Genomic DNA, 7,925 nt, shown 5'->3' with positions numbered 1-7,925 from the left:
AAAAAAATGGGATGTGACCTTATAGTGAATATACAATATGTAACTGATGTTGAATTTCTGGAATGACCACAAAATCGATTTACGTTAATTCACACGGGCGAATTTTTGTGAACTTCAACAAGACCATTTTTTTTTCCTGTGAAGTCCGTTTTTTAATTTATTTCCAAAAATAAGCATCTCGCTACTTGGCTATGTGTATCGTTGATTATTAAAACAGTTGACATCGCCAGTTATTATCAATAAAGTGAGGATTTTGACACTCCGTGAGGATGCAGGCAATTGCTCAGCTGGGTCTTGGAAACAGAGGATGAATGTCAATCGTGTTCCGACGGTTTGAATTCACTATTGACAGAGTTCCGATTGCTGTGGGTGCTGCGTGCAGTCGAGAAAGAACTTTCGCCTTTCATTCGTAAGCATAAAATAAAACGCCCACATTGCGCGTGCTCAGTGTTGCAAAGGTATAATTTACGGGGCATGAAATTACACGTTCTCGTCCACAATGGTAAAACCGGGCCAATTCAAAACCAAAATTGCCCCATTGAGATTTCTCTTTACCTCTTCTTTGTACGGTTATTCTCTCGCTCGTACATTCGTCCGATCGCGTCGTGTATCGCAAACTTTCCCATGGCTCGGAGTCCCATTTGATATCTGCATTCGTTTTCGCATCTCCACTGATCGTGAGTCTGGTAAAAAAAATCCACCTCATTAATTGTATAACCAAAGTAAAGAAGGACGGAAAATTAATTTCCAATTACGCAACTTGAACGACCCGAGGGGTTCTCGTTACTCTAATTGCACAAACGCAGACCCGAATCATTACACATTCAGACATTGTCAAAGTCTGCAGAGCCCAGGGGGCGTAACATATGCAGGCGTCAGTCCCATTCTCGGGAATTTGACGCAGAGATTTCCATATCGTAACGCCAAACCGCTATTTTGCGTATCCCGAAGCAGGGTGCGCGTTTGATCTAACCGGGGAGAAGGGTTCGTCATATCTACAAGCGCTCGCGCTCACCCGAACGAATAGCGATGAGATTGTGATTAGATCGAAGATACCGGCGTATTCTTGATCGGCCATATGCACTCCTTGTATCCTATACGTGCACTTAGGCCGCAGTCCCTCCGGAGGTCAGATTGACAAATGCAAATCAATCGATCAGCCGTTCTCCCCGTGCGGCGAAGCCGGTAGTTACTCAAACTCAATTTTACCCCTCCTTATTATCTCGGTTTGGCGGAATCAAACTTTTCGCCACGATTGCACCTCCGCTGTTATCTTTCGAGAGGCGAGTTTAAGCTGTTGAAAAGTTACAGATTCTTTCGCCTGCGTGAAAAGAGAGCCGCTCAACGTTCCTCTTCGACGATTGACGACTTCGTTTCCAATGCAAGATGTAACCGATCGATGAAAATTGCGACTTCGCGAGTGGAGTTTTAGGATAAACCGGTGCGGATGGAATCGCAGTAAGATTTTTCACCGGTCCATATGCGCGTCCGCGATTCCGGCCCGGCCTCTATAATTTCCGGGCTATATTGTGCGGCGAAATCCCCGGTCTAGTTTGTTCGCGGCAAGTGTGACAGATTTCGACCACGCCTCGCCGATCTGGTTCTCCCCCTTCGGGTCCGGTTGTTCGCCTGTCCTCCTGCCTCGTTTCCTCCCGGAGCCCTGCATCGTCCCTCATCGTCGTCATCGGGATCCTCCCTGTACGTCGTTTCGATTCCCTGCCCGAATCCGTATAATACACCCGAAACTTACACACGGACGAATCCGTTCCGCGGATGTTGTAACGCACGTCGGGTAGCTTTGATCCACGTTTATGGGGTCGCTCTGGAGGAGTGCATAAATTGTGGGTTTTAAAAGTGCCAGGACGGCTAGAAGGAGATCAAGGTCACGGGGTGAAAAGATGAGGAAATTATTCCGATAGCTGTCCAGTGATAAGGGTGGCAAATTTTCTTCTCTTCCCTTTTTGACGCGTCGTTTTTTCGTTTCTCCAATTCGAACGTCGGGCTGATAAGTCAAGCCGACGAGCGAATTCACGCTTGTGTAATAATTCAGAGGCCGAGGCGAGAGTTCGTCGCCGTCAAGGCCCGACCGACGCTGGACACGTGCAGACAATTTAGACAAGCACGCGTCCCTAATCAGGCAGTGTCAAAATATTGTGCCCCGTTCGAATAGGCCAATTTCGGTCACAATCCTACACCGCCCAGACAGACCGCCCACTTTTTTACGCTGGGAACCACTGGGAGGAAAATAATAAAACTGCTCGGATGAAGGACGATTTGTTGCACCCTTTCGACACGAAAGTTGCGAATTCGCGAGGCTCGGTAAATGATTTTCTATTCCATACCAGTTCGAGAAAAGAAGGTTCTACATTTTCGGAACTGTAGCGTACTTGAACTTCTAAGCCGATATCAGACTCGAATAATTTCTTACTTTTATTCGACGTGTCTTGGTTTAGAAATAAATGGCGAAATATTTTAATATTTTCTTTTCATGCGTACCTAGGTCTTCGAGTTGTCTGTGTACATCGGTACATAAATTATACGAACTTTCGAAATTAAACTAAATATTTAATTTCAAATCGAATGACTTTTAAATTTTAAATCGAACCTATTTTTTATTTTTCTTTGTTTTGTTTTGTAAATATTTTTCCGGAATTTGGCGCAATTTTCTTAGTCCAAATCTTGCTCCTAATTAATAAATTGAACTATCGAACTTGGAAATGTATCGCTAAACGACGTAACAGATTTTTTTATGGCGTTATGTTGAAAATTTGACTAGTCTAAGGAAACATTCAAAGCTTTTGAAAAAATAAATATATAAGTTTTTTGACAATATCGCATTTTTTTTTTTTTTTTTTTAATATTCCGATTTACAAATTATTTACGAAAAAGTTTGTTCCCGGAGATTCGTAATTATTAATATAAGAAAACTTTTTTCAACTCCGTTTCCGACAGGCTTGCAAAAAATTCAACGAAACTCTAGGCCACCGAAACGCAAGCCCAGAAAAATTTTGTTAGCGATATCATCTGAGAGCACAAAGCAGTCCAAGGTACGCGACTCGCTTCTTTGTGTCTCGTCTCAGGTGTATCATACGATTATCACCGCAAAGATCAAGAGACCGCCGAAAATCTCGAAGTGATAAAACGTCGTCCCGGCATCTCGACGTCCGAGCGTGAAGGATATTTGTGCCGCAGGAGGTAAAAGCTTGATATCTCGTCGAGGCGAGAGGGTATAATATAAGGGTCGCTAACTCAGGGGGCAATTAAAACGGTCTCGATCTTCTCGGCGTGTAATCTTAGATCCTAGAAGCGGTGTATATAAGTGGAGATGACGGAGCGAGGCCGACGCGACGCGGAGCGAGGCTCTTCGATGCTGATGGATTAGCGAACGCTGCAGGATCCGGGGGAGGACAAAGATGCTGTGCTTGTCGAACGGGGGAGGAGGGAGGGAGGGAGGAGGCGAAGGTGGAGGCGGCGTACGTGTGTGTCTCGTTGGCTTCACGCATCCTGCACGTCGAACGAAGTGATCGATTTTTGTTACACCTCCCCCCCGAGCCTCACCCTCGTCCTCCTCGTCATTCTCGTCCTTCGCCTCCTCCGCGCGACCCCGAAGACACCCTCGTCCGCCGCCTCCGGCAGGCATCCGTCCTCCTCCCTCTCTCGATTCCGCTTTCTCCCGGCTTTCGTTGGCTCGGCGTCCTCCTTTTTCTCCACCCCCATTTTCCTTTGCTTTTCCTCACGCCGGCGGAGGCTCCTCTCTTTCTCCTCGTGTCGACCTGCTCGTCCGCCGAATCCCTTGCTCCTCGGTTCGCCCAGTACACCATCCGCGTCCCGGCGCTCTCGCGGGTAATCGGATTTGGCGTCGCTACGTTTTTGTTTCAGAGTAGTACGTGACGCTTCCGCCGTCGGCGCCACCGGCCCCACCTCACCAACCTCCCACGCTCATCCTCGTGGAACTCGGTGAAAAGGGACGGAGGAGCGCGAGGAGCGTTAACGAAACCGAATAGGGGAAGTAAAGGGAAAATGCACACCGGAAGAACGTTACCCTATATACGTTTACCCCTGTAAACATACATGGAAGAAAATTGTTTGCCGGATAAAAGTGGCAAATTCTTTGACCTCGATTAATCCTGAAACTCTTCTTCGCGTACGGGAAAACTCGTCGATCTCTTGGGTAGGGGAGTTTCCCCGGAAATTTGGAAATCTTAGGTCGACGTTACTTATCGTTGGTCGGTCGCCGATGCGATTCTCCGGGGATGAGAGTGCGAAAATATTGACTGAAAGAGACACCCGTTAGACTTTGCGTTTCGACGTCGGTTGCCGGGGCTGACGACGGTCTCCGGGCTTCCATTAAAAAGTTGTTAAACGTCGCCCGACGGCACCCCGCGGCAAATTGGAAACTCCATCGCAAGTCTTGTTCGCCGCTCGCCGGTCCTCCTGCAGCTTATATACTTCTGGGTATGTATGTACGTATAAATAAATATGTACGTCTACATCCGCGCACACACACACACACACACACCTCGCGGTAGACGCGACATCTCGTCCAGAAGACAGTATCACTGATAATAAATTAATTATTCACTGCAACATTTTGATAATTACCTCGGAGAGCTTCAAAATTAAAGTTAGCAAAAAGATGAGGGTTGGCCGTTTACTTTTTTCCGATTCCTTTGTTCTCGCGTTTCTTGAATGAAAACCCGTGAAGTGATTATCTCGCGGGAATATCCATTTGTAAGGATAAAAAAATTCTCGCATCCAAGGCAGGCGAGGGAAAGTGTGAAAACTGTGAACGTGCGTGCGTGTGTGTGTGTCTGCGTGCTTTTTTTCTTTCCTACCCTGCGCGACCAAGCAAAGGGGAGAAAAAAGCTTGCGGCGTGTCAAAAAACCACACGCGGAAGGGAATTTCGAATTCTTTTTGGAGTTAAGCCGGGGTCAGCTTCCCGGTTAACAGGGTTAAGAAAATATTTTAAAAATAATTTTGCACTTAGTCATTGCCGGCCGAGCGATTAAACGGGAATTTTTTTAACCACTTTCTACTCACTCTCTTAGACGTATTAAAGGAGAAAAAAAAAAAAAAACTACGCTCAGGGTAGCTTCCCGGCTACGATTTACCAGGCGGACAAGCTTTTAAGGATTTTTTCGCTAAGTGAATTTTGGTCGCTCCGAGGGCATCGCGAATTTACAGATAACTTCCGCACATGGACGGACACTCGGGGATGATCGAGGATACACTCGTCCTCCGAAGTCCTGCGAGGTTATTACCTACGGAAACATTGGGGTGTGGTTGTACCGAATATCGGATGATATCAGCTCGACCAGATTTTACCTTTTTCATCTTTACTCGCATTTCTAAAACAGGTCCGCGCCTCTGTAAATTTCGAATCTTGAATGTTTCGGCGTGCGAAAGTGTCTTTATCCGTGCACCGAAACAAGGCGTGTCGGTAATTTCAAAATGTATCGCTCCAAGGACTCTGAGTTCGATCCCAAGCTACGTGAATTTGCAGAAATCAAACCCCGAAACAAGATTAGTAAAACGAGAAGCCACGGAAGCAGCGGCGAAAGACTTGAAGAAGTTAAACGAGTTTGAAAACAATCGAAGAATGAAAAAGTCCTGTTAGAAATTATTACTCGCAGTGAGGAAAAGTAAAAGGTCGTTTAATGCAATTACACGTGCAACGTTAGATTGTCACGAGTCAATAATTATTAGCTTCGACAAAAAAATCATTCGGAGAAATCGGATCACTGTTAAATGTAATAAATTTTATAGAAAAGATCACCGTTTCATATTTTCCGGTCAACGAATATTACGTAAAATTCGGTTCACCGCGAACACATAAACGTGCATCTCGGTTCACAGGTGACAAAATTAACGAGTTGCTCGTAAATTAACGCAATTCGCGGCATAAAATTTTTACGATTTTTCTTCCTTACTCGAGCAACCATAAATAATTCATACGATCGTATTGTAACATCGGATACTCAAACCGATCGGTTTCACGGCGACGGTTTAAAAATGCAAAAATCCGCACTCCGCTCGAGCGTAGAGGATAAATGCAATTGGCAACATGGCGGTGGTATTTGCGAATCGTTATACACCGATAACTCGGATGCGATGCGGTTGCGAGGGGGTGGCGTAGGAGGCGGCATGTTTAACCATGTGGAAGCTATGAATATATTATTTGACGGGCAGTTTCAATACGAGTCGATCGGATGTCGTTACAAGCGCGTTACGCCCGGCGCATAGCTTTGGGCAATTTTCATGCGTCAAACTGCACGGCAGCGGCCAAGAAAACGTCTCTTAAACTTCCGCATTAATTATCCGTATGATTCTTCGCGCGTTATTCATCGCGCAAATTACACGGTTACAACCGATAGGCGATATATTGTTCGCGCGAAACGTTTAACGAGGTTTCGGCACGTGATGCGTGCGAATCAAACGTTATGTGCGTAGGTGCAAGGTGGTAATTTTCATTGTCAATTAAGGTAAGCCTTCGTTCGTTCGTACGCGTCGCGCCCGGGAAGTAAATTTCCGAATCACGCTCCACGGCCTCAATTTTGGGCGCATCAGTTAACCGGAAGAGGCCAATTTACCCAGACGAGAGGGAAAAAAGAGACGAAATTTTCTTTTTTTTTTCAAACCTGAACCGAAGACAATGCAATCAATGACGCGAACTTGCGGTGCTGATCGCGTTTTCTGCTCGTTGGCTCGCAATCGAGATCGCGGGAGGAACACGAGGACCACATGTTGAGATTTTAATGTACTTTGGACCACCCGCGAGTATCTGAAAATTCAAATTTTCTCCCATACATTTTCAAGCAACGATACGACCTACTACTTCACCTCCCTTACCATTCTATTAAACACCGCTGCACCCCTTCGCAAATTCAAATATCATGTTTTTCTCCTTTCCTTCCATTTCGAGATCGAAAAACTTTACGCTCGCGTGCAAATTGCTAATAATTGCTACCGCTGTGTGAACGGAAATTATTTAGTGAGATTTTTTGGTATTCGGGAGGGCCGATTTTCTCATTCCAAATAATAATTTTCGTAAGTAACAAAGTTCGGAGCATAATCATTTGAGGATACATTACGTTATACCTTGAGAGATTTGCTCTAGCTTCTCTCTCGTTTTACTTCATTCTTTATTTTCTTTTTTCTTTTTTTTTCTTTTTTTAATCAGAAGGTCGTACGAAGTAACCTCAAGTAGTATTTTGGTTTGTTTTTTCTTTACCCTACTCAGCGAATACAATTTTCTTGAGCGTGTATCGCGCGGAACGATACACGCGAAGCGCGAAAGGGAATATAAGAGGTATCGGAGCTAGGCGGGTATATCGAAGAAAGAGATGAAGATAACAAAACGTATACATGACACGGTGTTTTCAGTTACGTTATTAATAATCCTCCATCGAGATAGATTCGCAGAACCGAGAGAAACATCCTCTCCTGTACATTGTTTGCGGCTTGGAATCAATAAAAGCATAGCTTTAGGCTACGGTCGTTGGCATGGCAACGCGAGACCCATCCGCTGTGACTGCTCAAAAGTTGAGACCCGCCTACCGGAGGATCATCCTCGAATCGTCGAATTTTCGGTAAAAAAAAAAAAAAAAAAACCCCGAAAAATGGAAAGAAAAATATCGAACGCCGATTCGCGGACGATCATTACGCTACCCTCGAGGTCGATGTCGCCTTTGCATATATTCATACGTCGCGCCTCGAGCTGTCCATGTGCAAAGTTACATCCAGGCGAAAGGATCTTCCTTACGCAGATCGCGAGCGGTTGTTCAATTAGGCCATTCGCTTAAATAAAGTGAAAATATAGACTCCAAATGCCTTTGTTTTAGTAAAGAAACACTTTTTCGACGATTCTGAGATGTTCGAAATGAATAGCGGAAATCGATTTGTCAGAAAATTTTACCCCTGTTTC

This window comes from Neodiprion fabricii, chromosome 6, assembly GCF_021155785.1.
Source record: "Neodiprion fabricii isolate iyNeoFabr1 chromosome 6, iyNeoFabr1.1, whole genome shotgun sequence".
Classification (NCBI taxonomy): domain Eukaryota; kingdom Metazoa; phylum Arthropoda; class Insecta; order Hymenoptera; family Diprionidae; genus Neodiprion; species Neodiprion fabricii.
Note: the sequence above shows the minus strand (reverse complement) of the source record.